The sequence below is a fragment of the Nicotiana tabacum genome, chromosome 1 (assembly GCF_000715075.1).
Source record: "Nicotiana tabacum cultivar K326 chromosome 1, ASM71507v2, whole genome shotgun sequence".
NCBI lineage: Eukaryota > Viridiplantae > Streptophyta > Magnoliopsida > Solanales > Solanaceae > Nicotiana > Nicotiana tabacum.
This window is the reverse complement of record NC_134080.1, coordinates 164,558,655-164,579,608: the sequence shown is the minus strand read 5'-3', so window position 1 is coordinate 164,579,608 and position 20,954 is coordinate 164,558,655. Positions and strand designations below refer to the sequence as shown.

Sequence of the window (20,954 nt, the reverse complement as noted above, 5' to 3'; positions counted from 1 at the left end):
GCATTAAATGATATACACATAATAGAGAAAATATTTGGGTACCTATAAATGAATTAGGGATCTATGCTACAGAAGCACATGATGTTCAGATTATAGAGAACATGTCTTACGTAGAGGCTCTAGTTGCTATTTTAGATCGGCACACTGCAAGTTGGGGACCAAGAAAGTAACTTTCGTAAAGATATCATGGAGGAATTAGAACGTAGAAGGAAATAAGTGGGAATATGAATAAGAAATAAATTCTAAAGCACCCTCAGTTGTTTACGATAGAAGATTCTTAACGACTGTAGCTTGATCATGTGTTTTCTTAGCCCAGGTTATGTGATTTTAATTAACATAATTGAAGTGTTATAGTGTTTTCAGGAGTAGAATTATTGGACACAAGGTATGGGTAGCCCTATTTGCATAGGAGGCTCTATCGAAATTTCTGTAAAATCCGTAAGAGCTAGTTTCTTCTCTAAGACTCCTTTACATTTGAGGACGAATGTTTTAAAGGGGGGAAGATGTTACACCCGGTACTTTCATGTTAGAATTCGTCATAAGTGAATCAATATGAGCTGGAGAATTGAAGGACCTTTACAAAGAAATGATTGGTTAAAAAGAGTTTTAAGAAAGTATCGTGAGGGTTGGAAGATTTAGAAGCTAAACGAATCGAAGAAAATAAGTTTCGTCAAAATTCGGCAAGTTGGAAATATTATAACCTATATTTTTAGGAATGATACTAGGGTGTTTAACATGATAAGAAGGTGATATTATGAGGTATTTTTGTTGTATGATAATCGTACGTTAAGTTTTGAAGTCTAACGAGTTACGTTCATAATATTACTAAAAATTTGGGTCTAATAATACTGAGATTTTTTCCAAATGTACTTGTATTTATAGGGTGATCCACCCACCAAATTAAATATCTATGAGTCTAGTTTCCAACTCATTAAGCTGCTTATCGATACGATGTCAGAGTAGAGATATATTCATATTTTTGTGAGACTGCCTTCTTATGGGACCCACTTAGGTGGTTGAGATATCTTGATATATATGTGACGTTTATAGCTCGTTTTCACTCATTCATTTTCACTCTCTCCAGACACTAGATATCTACAAACCTTCTCCCAAAGCTCTCTCATGATCCAAGACCCAAACAAAGTACAAACAATATAAATCAAGTGCCAGGAATCCCGTTGGGCTAGTGAATTTGTTGTTTTTCTTGTAGTTGTTGATTTTGGTGTGGTTCTAGCCGGGGGGGGGGAGGGTAGGGGATTGTTATAATTGGGTTAAGTTCTAAAAATCTCTCAAGGTTTTCATATCAACCCTAAGTAATTCAATTATTTCTAAGTGATTCTAGTGTCCAGAAATCCGAGGTGCTTGCTAATTTATCTTCCTTATTCTTGTGGTTGCGTTGGAAGGATACTTCATGGTAAAGTAATTTCAGATAGGAGTTGTTATATATATTTAAAGGTAAGGAACCTCTTACGCTACATATATTTAAGGTTATCCAAGTTGTGGCTAAGTCGTTGAAGCTAGAACTTTTGAGATATCTATCGAAAGGCTTGTTAGTAATGTTGTTGATTGGTGGGTTGTTTGGGAGGGTTAATATGATTATTGTTGATATTATTTGGGATGTTTGGTGATCGTTGTAACTTGTGGGAAGTCACATTAATAGGGGAGGTGCTGTCTGTTTTATCGTAAAATAGGTTCTGGTCGATGTATATTAATAGTTACGACACTTAAACGATAACGATAGTATCATTTCTCTAATTGTAGACTAAGGAGCCGTCATTTGCATAACTTGAGGTTAGGCAGTATATACAATGTATGTGAGGCTATCCCTTTCTTTCTTTTGCACGACTCTGATTGTACGTAACGTAAATGAATGAGCTTCCAAAGATACCTCACTCTTAGAAGCTAGCAGTACTTATATTATTTCCCTTCTTATTGAATGATTGATATTGATGTTGATTCTCTTGCTCTTATGTTATCAAATGTTGTAGGTATTTCTTAATTCTTATAAGATTCATGATAATGAGTTAGCTCTAATAAAGTGTACGGAGATTACCGACCTTACGTCACTCCGAAAGGTTTAGAATGTGATTCGATGAATCCAGTATACATTATATATATGTACCTATTTTACTTTACCGAGCCGCGTTATAGTCAGCCGGGTACGACACCTAGTGTGAAACCACTAATCATCTAGGTTTTACCGAGCTCCATTAACCATGGTTCTCTGATCTGATATGAGGTGTTATAATTTGTAGCTTTGCATAAAATCCCCTTAAACAAATTCTATTTGACTTGATGGAAATGGCCACGGATATGTGTCTAAATTTATTCTCATACTTCATGAAGTAAACACCAACGGAACATGTCATCTGTTCTCGGTGTTCGTCAAGTTGGTTCATCTAAAAAAAATACATATATTTGTGGTGAATGCAGTTTCCATATTTGCATCCAGATAATCACTCCGTTTAATAATACTTTTCGGCTGCGTTGCTAGTTTTCCTTTCCCACATTGGAAGTTTTGTACCATATTTGACACGATTATGCACTTCTGTAGTTTTTAGTTAATTTTTCTTACGCATACTATTTTCATCTGTAAAACTTGAATATTCAACACGATAGCATAATTTCCAAGGAGTGTCAACAGGTTGTATTTTAGGTCATTTGCTTAATATGTCAGAGAGTGATAATGCCACTTGACAAACAGGATATTTATGACTGCTGAACAATCGACATTTATGATTAATCTGCACCAAGTGGGAATGATGTTAACTAAAACCTAATAAAGACCAGCAAATTGTATCCTAATATATTCGTAACTGATATATTCACATGGAATCTGATCATCTTAACAAGGAAGTAACACTGAAACTGAGACTAATATATAACTAACGGTAAATGTTTCATCACTGAATTTTAACATCTCTGTCATCAGCTACTATAGCTATACCTCTTGATCTAATCCATTGTTGTTTGTTCTGCTCCTGAAAGATTTCTGGCTAAAAATACGAGCAAACATGCTTTTTGACCTGGAAAGTGTTAAACGTGCTAAATCTTCTGATTTTCTGCTATCACCATTCTTCTTGGCCAGTTCATCCAAAATAATCTTGCTGCTATCATCAAAGCGGCGCCTAAATGTTGGGTACCTCGATATAGATTTGATAATTCCTCGAAGCCTTCTCTTGATGAAATGCAGGCGTGTTATCAAAAAACAGAAAAAAGCATCACATAAAAAGCTGGAATCTTGATTTGCAAGAATAACATGGATCATCCATCACCTCCGAGCTAATGCATCAAATTCAGCTCGCCTCAGATCGGATTCTAGTGGTGATCCAATACTTGATATCCTCAACCTCTCAGGATAACCACTTAACAAAACAATTTGCCAAGGTATTCCTCTTCACTGTCAGAAAGATTTTCAGCTCTGATCTGGTCTTTGATGATCAACAACGGATTGAAAAACCATTCATAGAAGGCATCTTTGGGCCTGTTTGTGCTAGTTATTTCAGTAATATTGTCATCTGTAAAGGGTTTACAAGATCAGTCTTGACAATCCCAATTTTTATATTAAACCGTAAAAGCTTACATAATTTACTTACTTAACAAAAGACCGGTACTGTCGGCTTTGGCAGATCGTATAAGGATGGAATAGGCAGGTAAACCAATGGTAATGACCTGATCACTATCTTTGTTAGACTTGGCATCTGCAATGTCTTGTAGAGTAATTACACCTTCAGATATCATGATTTCACCGTAACATTGACAGGCCTTAAAAAAGGCATCAGCAAGCTACATGATATATGTGGAGGCAATTGGCACCAAGTTAAGAGAATCATTGAACCATAGCCAGATTAAGGTGTAGCTTCACAAAACTGCATCTCTCGCTTTAAATCTGTTTATCATCGATCACTAAAGTTTACCTCAAGGGACTTTACCCCGATCAAAGGAGTGCTTATGGAGTTTGTATGAGAAAGTGGTTTCTTGAAAGAGTTGGGCCGCGAGAAAGAATCTGCATGAGAGCTGGAACTTGACATTGTCTTTTTTCTGTACTGTGGCCTGTATGAATCTCATACAGTTACGGCCACTGTCAAAATTATGAATATCAATTCAAACACGTATCAAGCTGAAAGGACGCAATTATCAGAACCTAGGGAAGCAGGACCCTTCTGGCAGGTCAAGAACATCATTGCTATATTCATCATATATGGACAAGGCAGCAACGATATAGCAAAGCCCCAACCAAAATGATTCTTCCTGTAGTTCAAAGGCATAGGTAAATTTTCCAGTTCAAGAAAATGGGAAACATACGCAAGCCACAACGTTGAGGGACATTAGAAGCGGAGAGTTAGTGCAACTTAACCTGATACACTACAACTCCTGCATAAGCACCAAGGAAGATACTCGCTAACATTGAGGCCAGGACTGCCAATTCAACAGCAAATGGCCGGAGCAAGATAGCAAGCCCCGCAAATGGGATACAGATTGTCTCTAAAAAGGGGCCTTCCCCACCTATACAGTCTTGAAACAAACGACTCCGCCTCTTGATAAGCATGTAAGGGCATTTGCAAACTGCAATTCCTGTGATCATCAGTGCGTCTACCAAGATTCCTAGTGTTCCAGCTATTAGTGCTCCAGGAATATAAAGTAACCTACAATAGGAAAATTATTTCTGGATAAAGAAGTAAGTATGCACAAGGAAAATTGATTCCGGACCCTAGCTTATGCTTGTTGCGGAAGCCAAATGTATATAGTGTGAATAAGTCACAACTACTATATCAAAAATTATGACAGCCACCAAATAATAAATAAGACAATAAAGCAACAATAAAGGGAACACCAGAATTTACGAGATTCGGCTAATTTTGCTTACTCCTCGGACATAACCAATATTTTATTTCACTCCAAAAATACAAGTGAAATAATACTAAAGAGAGAAGATACAAATGTCTTAAACAGATGAGAAGACAAATGAGAGGTGTATTTAAATCCTAAACATTAAGCCTTCTTTTATAGGGGGAAAATCCCCCCAACTATTGCTAACCCACCGATGTGGGAAGCTGAAATATTTGACATTTCAACAAATCTCCACCTTGGCAAAAATTCCACGTCTTCAATTTTCTCTCTATAACAAATTTTGGTTGTGTCTTCATCTTCAATCTTCAGTGTTCAACAATGTTGATCAAATCCAAACAATGTTGAAACTTGACCGCAGTCACCACCTTTGTCAGCATATCAGCAGGATTCTCCGTAGTATGAATTTTCTTCACCGTGACTCCACCTTCTTCTATGATTTCTCGTACGAAATGATACCGAACATCAATGTGCTTCGTCCTTGCATGATAAAATTGGTTCTTCGCTAATTGAATAGCACTTTGACTATCACAAAAAATTGTGATACCTTTTTGTTCAACACCAAGCTCCTTTAGCAATCCTTGAAGCCAAATTGCCTCTTTCACAGCCTCTGTAATAGCCATGTACTCTGCCTCTGTTGTAGACAAAGCAACTGTTGACTGCAAAGTAGACTTCCAACTAACTGGTGCCTTTGCAAAAGTAAACACATAACCAGTAGTTGATCTTCGTTTGTCTATATCACCCGCAAAATCTGAGTCACAATATCCAACTACAAACTGATTGTCTTCCTGCTCAAAAACTAACCCGACATCTACAGTATTATGAATATACCGTAGAATCCACTTCACAACTTGCCAATGCTCCTTCCCTGGATTGTGCATATATCTGCTAATAACTCCAACAGCTTGTGAAATGTCAGGCCTTGTGCAAACCATTGCATACATCAAGCTACCAACAGCATTTGCGTATGGTACCTTTGACATATACTCTCGTTCAGCTTCATCCATTGGCGACATAGTAGTACTTAGCTTAAAATGGGGAGCAAGTGGAGTACTAACTGGCTTAGTCTTGTCATCTATGCCAAAACGTTGTAGTACTCTCTTCAAATATTCTTTCTGAGATAAACAGAGTTTCTTTGAACGTCTATCTCTAATTATCTCCATGCCAAGAATTTTCTTTGCCTCACCCAGATCCTTCATCTCGAACTCCTTCTTCAGTTGAATCTTCAACTTATCAATTTCTTCCGAATTCTTGGAAGCTATCAACATATCATCAACATATAGGAGAAGATATACAAAGGAAGCATCTTTAAGCTTGTGCAAATACACACAATGATCGTATTTGCTTCTCTTGTACCCTTGCCGCAACATAAACTCGTCAAATCGCTTGTACCATTGTCTAGAAGATTGTTTCAATCCGTACAATAATTTTTCAACTTTGCACACCATATTTTCTTTTCCAGCAACTTTGAATCCTTCTGGCTGAGTCATGTAGATTTCCTCTTCCATGTTTCCATGTAAAAATGCAGTTTTGACATCCATCTGAACTAGTTCCAAATCCAATTGTGCTACCAAAACCAACATAATTCTAATAGAGGAATGTTTTACAACTGGAGAAAATACATCATTGTAATCAATTCCCTCCTTTTGAGCATATCCTTTGGCCACCAATCTTGCTTTGTAGCGAACATCTACTTGGTTAGGAAATCCTTCCTTCTTTGCAAATACCCATTTGCACCCAATTGCTTTCTTTCCCTTCGGGAGATTGGCCAATCTCCATGTATGATTCTGATGAAGGGACTGTATTTCATCATTCATGGCAATCCTCCACTTATCTTCTTCTGAACTTTGGACAACATCTTTATAAGTGGTAGGAACATCATCAGCTACAATTGAGGTTGCACAAGCAACCGTCTCTATGAGACGAACAGGTTTCGTCATTGTTCTTTTTGGCCTGTTGGTTGTTATTGATTCAAGTTGTTGTTGAGGTTCCTGAGTTGGAATCTCCAATACTGGCTCTTCTTCCAGAGGGTAATCTTCATTTGTTTCTTCTTTTGCTTCTTGTGTAGGAAAAATAAATTTTCCCTCAAACTCCACCTGCTTAGAAGCACCTTTATTTTGTTTGGTGTCTTCTGTTACCTTATTTACCATAGCAGATTCATCAAAGGTAACATCCCTGCTGAATATTACTTTCTTTGTCATAGGACACCATAAGCGATATCCTTTGACTCCAGAAGTAATTCCCATAAAAATAGCCTTCTTTGCCATTGGATCCAATTTTGACTTCGTCACATGATAATATGCAGTTGAGCCAAACACGTGCAAAGAGTCATAATCTAAAGCAGGCTTTCCATACCATTTTTCAAATGGTGTCTTGCCATCAATAGCAGCAGATGGTAAGCGATTAATGAGGTGGCATGCATATGTAACTGCCTCAGCCCAAAATTCTTTGCCCAAGCCAGCATTGGACAACATACACCGTACCTTCTCCAGCAAGGTCCGGTTCATACGTTTAGCCACTTCATTCTGTTGTGGTGTATGTCTGACAGTGAAGTGTCGGACGATGTCATCATTTTGATAGACCTTATTAAAATGATCATTTTTGTATTCACCTCCATTGTCTGTGCGAATACACTTGATCCTCTTGCCTGTTTGATTCTCCACCATCGTCTTCTATTTGAGAAAAATTCCCAGCACTTCATCTTTGTTTTTCATTGTATACACCCACACTCTTCGAGAAAAATCATCAACAAAGGTTACAAAATAGTGCTTCCCACCCAATAAAGGTGTTTTGGAAGGACCCCAAACATCAGAGTGTACATAATCCAAAATGCCTTTAGTATTATGGATCGCTGTACCAAATTTAACCCTTGTCTGTTTCCCTTTAACACAATGCTCACAAAACTCCAAGTTGCAAGCCTTTACTCCTTTTAACAATCCTTGATCTGATAGAGGTTTCAAGGATTTTCCTCCAGCATGTCCCAAGCGCATGTGTCATAGCTTGGTTGCTTCTGCCTCTTTGTCGTCACTGGATGTCACTGTCGCTGCCCCAATAACTGTATTGCCACGATAGCGGTACATATTATTATTCTTCCGATTAGCCTTCATTACCACTAGTGCACCGGAGCATACTCTCATCACTCCATTTTCTGCAATGATTTTGAACCCTTTTGATTCTAGGGCTCCCACAGAGATGAGATTCTTCTTCAAATCCGGTACATATCGAACATCTGTTAATGTTCTGATCATTCCATCATGGTTCCTTAATCGTATTGAACCAATGTCATATGAGGTAAGAGGGCTGTTATCCGCTGTGTGAACGACTCCATATTCTCCTTCTTGAAATTCCACGAACCAGTCCTTGTTGGGACACATATTATAGCTACAAGCCGAGTCCATCAACCATATGTCCGATGATGTTGATGACTCTGTTGTAACTAATGAGAAGTTTGAATCATCACAATCAGCTATATTTGAATCCATAATGGCCTTTCCATTGTTATGTTTGGCCTTATTCTTCAACTTCGGACAGTCTTTCTTCCAGTGCCTTTTTTCTCGACAAAAGGCACATTCATCTTTGGTGGGTCTTGATCTTGACTTGGATCTTCCCTTCTTTGTCCTCGTTTGATTTTGAGGACAGACCCCTCACAAATAGTGCTTCTCCTTCTCCGCCCTTCTGTTTTTCTCGCTTTCTTTGTTCATAGATGTACAAAGCCGAACAAACTTCTCCGAGAGAAACTTCGTCATTTCCATGGAGTAGAGTAGTTTCAAGGTGCTCGTACTCATCAGGAAGTGACGCCAACAACATTAAGGCCAAGTTACCATCATCATAAGTTGTATCCATATTTTGCAAATCTGTGACCAACTTATTGAAACTGGTGATATGTTCATTCATCGTGGTACCAGGAACATAGGTGAAGTGAAACAGTCTCTTCTTCATGTACAATTTATTTTGACTGTTTTTCTTCAAAAATTTATCCTCCAGTGCTTTCCATAATTTACTTGCAGAAGTTTCCTTTGTGTATGGATATTTCTGCTCTCTAGCAAGGTAGGATCGAATGGTACCGCAAGCAACACGGTTGATAATTCTCCAATCTTCTTCTCCAATAACATCTGGTTTCTTTTCTTCAATGGCCAGATCTAGCCCTTGTTGAAAAAGGACATCTAGAACCTCGCCTTGCCACATCCCAAAATGTCCGGACCCGTCAAATATTTCTACCGCAAATTTCGCATTTGACACAATTCTTGTCATAAGCGAAGATGCCAATGATGACGTATTGTTGACACTTGATGTAGATTCTTCTTGTTTATTGTCTCCCATCTTTGACACAAATATTATTTAATAGCTGACGACACAAATCAAGATTATTTCCTTTCTGGTGTGGAAGATCAGACTAAGCTGCAACCACAGAGCATACTCAGACAGAACCTTGACTCAGTTACCCAGATAAATCTTTTCTGATGTGGAAGATCAGACTATGCTGCAACCACAGAGCATACTTAGACAGCACCTTGGCTCTGATACCAATTATTGCGGAAGCCAAATGTATATAGTGTGAATAAGTCACAACTACTACACCAAAAATTATGACAGCCACCAAATAATAAATAAGACAATAAAGCAACAATAAATGGAACACCAGAATTTACGAGGTTCGGCTAATTTTGCTTACTCCTCGGACACAACCAATATTTTATTTCACTCCAAAAATACAAGTGAAATAATACTAAAGAGAGAAGATACAAATGCCTTAAACAGATGAGAAGACAAATGAGAGGTGTGTTTAAATCCTAAACATTAAGCCTTCTTTTATTGGGGGAAAATCCCCCCAACTATTGCTAACCCACCGATGCGGGAAGCTGAAATATTTGACATTTCAACAATGCTCGTGGCAGAACAACTTAATGAGAATCCAGGAATGTGTAACAGTACTTTGTCGTGGAAGTTGAGAGTTTTCTTAAACCAATATTCCTAGTCTGTCATAAGCAAGGACATTTTGATTCATGCACAGGGAAAATCTCGCGCAAGAAGGTGTGAACCTCACACGTGTGAATGCCTCAAGACTGTTTTCCCCCTAGCCATGGGAGCACCTTCGAAAACTTAAAGAGCTAATGTTCTCAAGATCCATATGATGTGACAAACAAAACAATTTCCCAAACCAAACTGAAGCCCTTATTCATGTAATGGCGAAATCACATAAAAATAGAGTAAGATGCAGTAGTTTAAAGGTAACAAACTTCTATAACTTTCAGGAAAATAATTAAAAAAGACCTGATCTCATAGTATTTTCCACCAGGAGGTCCTTCAAGTCTCAAATCATCCATGAATGATAAGTAGGAATGGTAACAAACATCCCTGACATCCCTCACAATAGTAAAGCTTCGTTTCACCGTGTCCAAAATTCCATCCTACAATTATAATGGGGCTATTCACAATATCAAAGGAAAAAGTGGAAATAAGAAATCAGAAATGCTGGAAACAGGAACCATCACACATACATATAAAATATGGAAAAAGGCATTAGTCCTCCCTCCACCCACAGCTCTAAAGGTGCCAAACACTGGCGCGAGAAAACCATAACCAGCCCCGCCAACAACGCTGCTAGCTAATCCGATCAATGGACACAAAATTAAAATAACAAGGACGCATATGCATAGCACAACTTTCAAAACCGGGCCAAATTGTTTTGTCCTGCAATGATAGGTGTAAGTCACTGGAAGATACATAAGACTAGAAACAATCAAATAGGGAAATAACATACCGTTGGGATAGAGAATAACAAGGTGTCATGTCAGACGACACAAAAAAGTAGGGGCATTTGCATTTATACCCGCTTTTTTGGTCACGTTTTAACTTGTGCCCACTTTGCAAAAAAAAACTGCAAGCGTACTCACTTTTTCGCGTAACTTCAGCAAACGAGGCTGAAGTAGCAAAGGCAATAACGCAAAACTTCAGTATTCTAGTAGACGGGCCTGAAGTAGCAAAGACAATACGCTGAAGTTTTTTTGTCCTAGATAAGCTTTTTCAAAAACTTAAGCAGAAGATGCTCAAGTTATTTAGTTCATTTGTAAAAACTTCAACACTAAATAAGCTGAAGTTTTTTTGTCCTGGATTTATTAGTTTTGTCTTAAAGCTTTTTCAAAAACTTCAGCAGAAGATGTTGAAGTTATTTAGTTCATTTGTAAAAACTTCAACACTAAATAAGCTGAAGTTTTTTTTTGTCCTGGATAAGCTTTTTCAAAAACTTCAGCAGAAGATGCTGAAGCTATTTAGTTCATTTGTAAAAACGTCAGCACTATATAAGCTGAATTCTTGAAAAAGCTTTCTAACATACTAGATAAATAATCACATTATTCTTTCATAGTGTATTACTAGTATAAAATAATCCGATTGCCAACAATATATAAATCATAAATTTTGGAAACAATAAACGTGAAAAGAACAGAATTACGTGAAAATATTATTAGCTTCAAGGTTTCACGTATTAATTTTGATGATAACAAACCAATACAATTATTAATATAAGAACATTTACTTGTGATAATCTTATTTTTTGTATAGGTTTATTCAAGAAAGAAGATGCTGGTAAAGATCCAAACAAATATGGGAAAAGAGATATCGTGTGAAGAATTTCTCAAGGAAGATTATTTTCAAAGATTTGATCTCCAAGCACCATAGAAGGAAAAATATTTGAAAGTGAAATTTCAAATATTGAATGTCTTACTACAATATCAGAAGAAGAATCTACGGAAATTATGGATGGGAGGCTTTTTAACATCTTGAAAGGAAAGTTACTAAAATCATGGAGAATATCTATTATTTTGTGAAAGAAAGATACTATATGTAAAAGATACTACAAGGACAAGGAAGAATATATTTTCTATGGAAAGAAAATATATTATGGATGTAGTACAATCTATATTATGGAAAGATATTATTTTCCAAGATCAAGAAAAAAATATTTTCAATATAATGGGAGAAGAATATATTTTCTATGGAAAGAAAATATATTATGGGTGTAGTATATTCTATATTATAGAAAGAGATTATTTTTCAAGATAAAAAAAAAAGGAGTCAAAGATTTATTGAGATCTATCAGAAAGGAAATATTTTAAGAAAGATATTTTTACCACGACAAGTACTACAAGGAATTGGCCAAGTCTTGCATTTAAGGAATGTTGCACAAAGAAGCTTATTATTCAAAATATATACTACGGGATGAGATGGAAAGTACTATTCTTATGGAAAGAAGCATGAGTTACTGGAATCAATCAATAAATTACTACAATCATGGAAAAGTAAATCATGAGGATTTTGATTGAATCATTATGACTATTCTCAAGTAGATATTCATAAAGATTATATATTGCAGAGAATTATTAATCATGGATCTATTCAAGGAAGGAATTGCTATTGGCATCATGATTGGAAATTCAAATTGTCCAATTCAAAAGGAAAGTTTGCATTAACAGAAGATATCCAAATCTGCCTTGTAGATTGTGATCATGTTCAAAAGGGTAAGAAGCAGTAAAGGAAAGTTGGAGCAGCAGCAAAGGAAATCATTTTCCAAATTTAGAAGACCGCTGCAACGACTAGAATATTCAATGACCAAGTATAAAAGAGAAGATACTTGCAACAACAAACTCCGCAGCCTTCTATACAATTGTCTATCCAACTACAAGTTCTTTATTCTTCTCTTAACAAGCATTGTAATTCACTTTAGTAGATTTACTGTGTACCCAAAAGAGAGAAGAGAGACAGAAAAATATTGGAGAGGCAGTGTGTCCTAGAGGTTGTGTCATTGTTCGTTTCTTTGGTGAGCGAGTGAAAACCAAAGGGTCGTTGTTGGCGAGTGAAAACCAACCCTGTCAGCGTTGGTGGTGATCGCTGAAAATCACAAAGGTTGTACTCAATTCAATTTACGAAGAGCTCTAAAAGACAACCTTCTTGCAACCCAAGAGGACTTGATTAGGATACCACATTGTTTACGAACTAGTATAAATTTTTTGGAGTCATTTACTTTATCGCTCTTATACTATATTCTGTTCCTTTACTGTTTATTGTGATTAACACTTGTTTAAATCGAAAGGACTAGCAGTTATGTGCAGGCTGTCTCCGCATAAGTTGACTAGGTCTGCAGAGTAGTCTACTAGAAATTTAAATAGTCTACAATTCACCCCCCCCCCTCTTGTACTTTCAATTGGTATCAGAGCAGGTCTCACATCATTTTTTTTTTGCTTAACAGCACGTGAGAAAAGATCCATGGCAGGTCATAAAATTGTTGGGACCTTACTTCAAGAGGGATACTCAACAAGAAGGTCATCTTACTTAAATAGTCAACACTATAGCCATTGGAAGGAAAGAATGAAAGTTTATATTCAATCATTAGATTATCGAGCCTGGCTAGTTATTCAGAATGGACCCAGACGTATTCCGAACAACAGTGATGAAAAGAAGCTTGTAAAAAAGGCATCCATATTTGACTACACAGAAGAACAGTTGAATATTATACAAACAAATGCTAGAGCAATCAACATGCTCTATTGTGCGATTAGTGAAGAAGAATATAAGAGAATATCCACCTGTGAGACTGCTAAAGATATATGGGACAGATTGGAAAATATCCACGGGGACGCCAACAAAGTTAAGGAAATTGAATCCACTTTAACTCTTGAAGAATCTAAAAATGGTGAAGATCGAGAAGACTCGGGCGTGATACCCAGGACGAGAAAAAACATGAGTAGAAAGAAACAGAATAAAAAATCTCAATCCATCCAGATTCATCAAAAGAATCAAAAGAATGAGGTTCAACAACAAGAGAATACATACTGCTACAAATGTGGTAAACCTGGACATATGAAATTAAAATGTCCCAACATCAAGAAGAAAAATCATAGAATCTCATCTTGGAGCGACGAGGATGATCAAGAAGAAATGACAAACATATGTCTCAAGAAAAGACAAGAAACTGACGAGGCGTGCTTTAATGTTATTCTGGATTGTGATCTCAAAAAGAGAATCACAAATCTTGGAGCAACAAGGATGAATATGAAGAAGAAAACAATCATGAAAGAATGGAGAATCAATATTTCATGGCAATGGGAGAAATTAACAAGGTATGCCCCACTCCTACTACGTATTGCGATAAATGTGATGAATTGCAGGATGACATCGAATTGGTTCTCAATGGATGTAAGAAAGTTCTAAATGGATATAATAAGTTGAGCAAGGAGAAAAAGAATTGGGAGATCCAACTTGAAGAATATAAGAAGCTGCCGCATGAGAAGAAAGATTGGGAGATCCAACTTAAAAAACACAACAAGTTGAGAAATGAAAAGAATAAGTGGGATACTCAGCTTAAAGCATATCTGGTGGAGAACAACTTACGTCAAGAAGATAATTTTGAGCTTCGCAAACAAATAAGCAGCTTGCACAAATCCCCCATCCACTACTTTGATCGATCAAAGTCGTCTCATTGGCTTAACATCTATAAGTCGACTGAAAAGGGATCTACTGCTAAACGTCCTACTTTGAACAAGTTAACTGAGGAAAGCTCCAAGTCAACTAATAAGGCAGTTGTACGTAAACACTTTTATTCTCACATTATATGCAACTATTGTGGCAATTCTGGACATAAAGTATTTGCATGTAATTATGCCAAAGGTTATGTTAGATCAAAATATGTTTGGAGACCAAAACAGTTACATGCATCTCGAATTATTTAATCTACTAACCATGAAGGACCCAAAAAGATTTAGGTACCAAAAATAAATTAATCTGTTTTGCAGGATTTCTGAGTCCAGCCATAAAAAAGGATAAATGAAATTTGCATAATGGCTGGTCAAGGCACATGCTTAAAAAGGCTTCAACGTTCATACATACTCTAAAAATGATGAAGGAACTATTACATGTGATGGTAAAGCTTAAGTGATTGGTATCACTAAAGGTTATTCAAATTCCTTCGGATGCTTTATAAGGGGATACGCATCTAGTAACATTTGTTTTGTTATGTACAACTAAATATTGCTTGAGTCGACTAGCTACAACATACTACTATTATGTTTGGTGTTAATCTTATCCGTGACTTATAGATTTAAATAAGAACGAATATATTTCATGAACCATGCCATTTGTATAAGTATTAGGATAAGCAAGTATGCATGCATGCATTCCTTTCATGTAGTTGTGAGCTTAAAATAACTTGTGAAGAGAATTACTTCTTATATTCATTCTTTTAGTGAAAGTTTCAATATTTCATTCATTTTTGAGAAGATTGTTTTAACCTTGATGCCTCAGTAACTTGTGCACATATGGAGATACTCGACCATTACTAAGACTCAAAAGCTTGGAAGGTACATGTATATGTTTCTATTGATGTTTATCTATACTTTTGCTTAGGTTATATACCTTAATAAGAAAATGATGATTATAGATGTAAGTTAAAGTATTTGTTCGATAATTTCTTTGTCATACATGATTCTTCTCTTATTTAGTTTGGTGCCTGAACTGAATGCAGACTTGAAAAGAAAGCATCATTTTTGCATAAATTATCATCGTTGGCTTATATGTGCTTTAATATTTACATTGAATCTTATCTTGAATGAAATTCTGTCTGAGCTATGGGAAGGAAGAAAAATCAATTTTTTGGTTATCTTACATATTTCTTATTCATTAGTTGTAAATAAATCTCATCATGCGCGTTTTTCTTTATACTAATATTTTTCTATGCAATTTATGAATAAGGATGGAGAATTAGAGTGGATAGTGTGAATTAATTTGCTAGTGACACATCTCTACTAGTTGAACTAGACAGTCATGAAGAAGCATTAAACGATGAATGCTGGATTCTAGCAATAAAAAATTTGTTGAGCGAAGCTGAAAGAATCAACAGTATGAAAATCCAGTACCAAGCAAATGAGCTGCAATCATGGATATCTAAAGCCGGATAAGATTGGTAAGGTTGTAAAAATTATGTGTAGCCCAAGGTTTCACAACAAGAAAGTCTGTTTCTTCCTTGAAAGTTTTGTTAGAATAGCATTTTTCATATGCTTATTACAATGTTTGTAAAGTATTTTTATATGGATGTTGAAATATTTTGAAAAAACTACATAACATTATTCTCTAGCCTTTCTCTGGAATTGAAAGTTCTTTGAATCACATTCATGTGACTAAGACTAGTTACCATTTGAAACAAATTCATGTTTATCATCCGACGATTATTCTTTCCAAAGATGTATTTACAAGAGCATATTTTTGTTTTGTAATACTAACCAAAAGCATGTCAAGCATTTTTAAGCCTCTGGTAGATGGTCGAGTTGGAAATGAGTATAATGGAGAATGTACCTTATCTTCACATTCCAATTAATGTGAAGCAAGGAAAAAATTAGTTACTCACTTGTTGTACATGTTTTGCCCGAGGGGCTGTTTATATTTCTATCATTTTTGTTACTCACTTGTAAACTACTTGCTTTACTTGTTGAAAAGAGGGATTTTCACTTGATTTCTCACTGTTTTACTATTTAAAGTGATTTTACTGCTTCAGTATGGAATACCTTGTATTTTTGCGTGATTTCTTGCCTTCAGTCTTTATTTATTATTATTATTCACTGAGTCGGAGTACTCACATTACTCCCTGCACCTTGTGTGCAGATTCAGGTATGTTTTGGCTGATCGGAGGCAGAGTCACCAGGGTTTAGCAAGGTAGCTGCCGGCGTTCGCATCACTGCTTTTCTCTCTCCTCATTTCATTAGTCTATATTTGTACACTCCAGGCTTTCAGTTGTATTTATACCCTAGTAGATGCTCGTGACTTGTGACACCCCGGTTAGGGATGTGTCAGGTTGTGCTTCCGTTAATTATATCATTAAATTATATTTAAACTGTTTATTAATGTTTAACTATTTTTGAAAAGGCGATATGGGTTTGTTGGTTGGCCCTGTCTTCACGAGAGGCGCCATCATGACCGGAGCGGAGTTTGGGTCGTGATAGATATTTTTACCAGAACAAGTACTACAAGGAATTGGCCAAGTCTTGCATTTAAGGAATGTTGCACAAAGAAGCTTATTATTCAAAATATATACTACGGGATGAGATGGAAAGTACTATTCTTATGGAAAGAAGCATGAGTTACTAGAGTCAATAAATAAATTACTACAATCATGGAAAAGTAAATCATGGGGATTTTGATTGAATCATTATGACTATTCTCAAGTAGATATTCATAAAGATTATATATTGCAGAGAATTATTAATCATGGATCTATTCAAAGAAGGAATTGATATTGGCATCATGATTGGAAATTCAAATTGTCCAATTCAAAAGGAAAGTTTGCATTAACAGAAGATATCCAAATCTGCCTTGTAGATTGTGATCATGTTCAAAAGGGTAAGAAGCAGTAAAGGAAAGTTGGAGCAACAGCAAAGGAAATCCTTTTCCAAATTTAGAAGACCGCTGCAACGGCTAGAATATTCAATGACCAAGTATAAAAGTGAAGACACTTACAACAGCAAACTCCGCAGCCTTCTATACAATTATCTATCCAACTACAAGTTCTTTATTCTGCTCTTAACAAGCATTGTAATTCACTTTAGTAGATTTACTGTGTACCCAAAAGAGAGAAGAGAGACAGATAAATATTGGAGAGGCAGTGTGTCCTAGAGGTTGTGTCATTGTTCGTTTCTTTGGTGAGCGAGTGAAAACCAAAGGGTCGTTGTTGGCGAGTGAAAACCAACCCTGTCAGCGTTGGTGGTGATCGCTGAAAATCACAAAGGCTGTACTCAATTCAATTTATGAAGAGATCTAAAAGACAACACTCTTGCAACCCAAGAGGACTGGATTAGGATACCATATTGGTTACGAACTAGTATAAAATTTCTGGAGTCATTTACTTTATCGCTCTTATACTATATTCTGTTCCTTTACTGTTTATTGTGATTAACACTTGTTTAAATCGAAAGGACTAGCAGTTATGTGCAGGCTGTCTCCGCATAAGTCGACTAGGTCTGAAGAGTAGTCGACTAGAAATTTAAAAAGGCTACAATTCACCCCCCCTTTACTTTCAAATATTTACAAATTATTGTCTACTAACTTACGTAATTATTTATAATTTATTTTTAAATAATCTGATAAACATACTTATGGCAATCATCCCATGAACTAAAGTTTCATGGCAGCACCAACAGCAGCAAAAGGAAGAAGAAGGGCGCCTCGTGCAGGTTAAATGGGGGTGACCAAATAGGGCGCCCCGTGCAATTTTTACAAAAAAGTATATTAAAAGGGCCATATTATTTTAATATATTTTGACCAATTGACCTACATCAATCTATTAAGATAGAAGAAAAACATTTATGAAAGAATAAATTCTCCCCTCTAAACAAGACTCTCTTAAGAACGATATTGTGGATTCTAATTGTTATTGTGTATGAAGGAGATATTCTCAATTTATATTTTTAAAAACAATTATAGTAAACTTTTTTTCCTTTCCTTCAAGAAAAGGTAAGATATAATATGGAGAATTTTCGTGACAAACCTGATCCGTCTTCTTCGTATAATCTTCGTCACTATTGCTTGTCATGATTAAAAATATGTATGAGTTGAAAATTGGAGTCTCCTGCATTAAAAGTGAGCACGGATTAAAAATTATTGGAGCCCTGTGTTAAAGTGAGTTGAGTTAAAAGTAGGAACTCATGTGCTAAAAAATGCATGAGTTAAAATCTGGAGCACATGCATTAAAAGAAAGCAGGAGTTGAAAATTGGAACTCGTACACATGAGTTAAAAATAATTTTTGGTTTAAAGATGCAGCAACATGTATGCTGAAAATATATGATTGAAAGTGTGTTTCCACATGTAGTATTCATTCTTTTTTTTTTCAGATAAGAATCTTCTATATCGTCAAATTGGTTATAACTTGATCCGAACCACCTTGAATAAATCTCTAACCTTGTTGAACTATTGACTCTTGATAACGCCCAACTATGACTTTTAAAAGACAAAGCGGTCGCTGCAAATATAATCCGATTTTAAGTCCGGAATCGAATCCTCAGGGAACTAACTTATCTATTACACTTTTCGGCAATGTTATTATCAACTCAATCAATTTCTAAATGCAAGATTTTTGATCAATAAAGACTGGGTTCTTTTGTTTAACTACTTCACTACTATTAAAAATAACAATAAGCTAAAACAAAGATAATTCAATTGTAAAAAGGTCTAGGGCAGTGATTTCCCCAATTGCTAGTTTAGGTCTTGACTCTTCCGATATAATCTCGTCGTAATACTCTATGAGGATTAAGAGTTATGGGCTATCGTAATTATCTCTCGATCAACTACAATAATTTACTAGAGCATTCTCTCGAACTACTCTAGCTGACTATGATTATGCAACTCTAAATTATCCCACCAAAGTTTTGTTATCTCTAAACCCACTTTTAAATTCAAGTAATGAATCTCTTCAATTACCCAAAAGTGGTGTTGTTCAACAGCTATCTAACCTAATATTCTTTCTCAAGCAATATAAGGCAATTATACAAGATTAATCAAGAGCCCATTCAATTAATCACCATACAAAACATAGTTGAACAATCATATCGTAAATCCGGCTCGATTATAACAACTTGAGTCAAGACTTCAACCAACAATTGGTTCCATCAACCCTAGATAAATATTTAGCTACTCATAACAAAATAAGAGAGAACTACTAAATTATTCATAATATAAAATTTCAGAATTAAAAGGAGATAGAAAAACTTTAATGGTTGGTTGATCTTCTCACACTTGTTCTTCCTCCAAAGGTAGTCTAAAATTAACTTCCCCCCCCCTTCAGTTGGGCGAGTTTCTAAAGCTTATAGGGTTTTACAAAAGTTTCCCCGAAATTACACTTTGGTCCACAACTTCCAGCGGAGTGAACAGTTCACCGTGGTCGCGGCCAACCGCGGTGAATACTTAGCTTTCTGTCTCCCTTCATTAATCTGCCGCGGTTCGCTGTGGTGCCACTGGGGTCGCGGTGGCCTTCTTGCCTCGACCATTTATGCTTCTTTGTGTTCGGGTACTTCTCGAGTGGGCGTTTCGTTTTTCACATTATTGCCTCCAAAACACTCCATGTTGCTTCCTCTCATATAATATTGCCTGCTAAACAAAAGAACACTATTTAGAGCATTTTGTTGGCAATTTATCTATAAAACAACAACAAAGTATGGTCATTTTACAAGCTTCTCCTTTGACAGCTAACACCATGAACATTTTACAAAAAATTTGCACCTAGTAGTGAACAACTTTTACTCCAAGAGTCAAACCTTTTGTACCATGCACATCCACATTTACTCAAACTACTCTATACAAGAGTCAAGACTTACCTTTCCTTTGTGAATCACATGCCCTCACATCACACAAGAGAGTAGTTCCACATATAACTATAATTAAAACAAGTAGGAACTGAGATAGACAGAATTCGCTCACTCTCAGAAAGAACGTTCACATGCCACAAAGATGCACCATAGGCTTGCCCGTAGTGTAATACTTTACTAATTGAGCTCATTCAGTCTAAGATCAATAGGACTTTACTTGGTTGTAATGTAGGCTAAGGAACAGGTAGGATATATTTAGGTATAGTGACTAACCTCCTTAAGCACTTTTTAATACAATTACATTAACTCAAAGATCATAGTTGTGCCAACCAACACTCCACCTTATTTGTTTAAAACATCCCCTTCCATTAGATACAATTTGTACAAGCCACCACTTCTCAACCATTGTGAATAATATATATATATATTCGTGGTGCTTTTTTTTTCTTTTACGCTTCAACTTCTTCCTATTTTCTCTATCTCAATGGTTCCACTCAAAAACCAAACCACCACCCCACATTTTTCCTTTTGCATATTTCCATTATCGTTCAAGTGCTTATTGGGAGGTAAAAGGGTTCAAACAACTAGCTATTCAAACAATTGGGTAAGGTTTACAATGTGGTTGCCAAAGAATTAGGCTTATAGGCTCAACGAGGTTAACTACGATGTCTTGCATTCAGGTGGGTCACTTTATATATCTGGCTCAACAAAGAGTGCCTATATCACTTCTAAAACTGAAAGACCTACTATTTTGCTTTGAACAC

The 20,954-nt window shown here is 36.1% G+C and overlaps 1 pseudogene; it reads right to left on the bottom strand.

Moving 5' to 3' along the window:
* Nucleotides 1-2,795: 2,795 nt before the first annotated feature.
* Nucleotides 2,796-20,954, bottom strand: part of LOC107764960 (putative membrane protein At3g27390) — a 56,352-nt pseudogene continuing 38,193 nt past the window's right edge.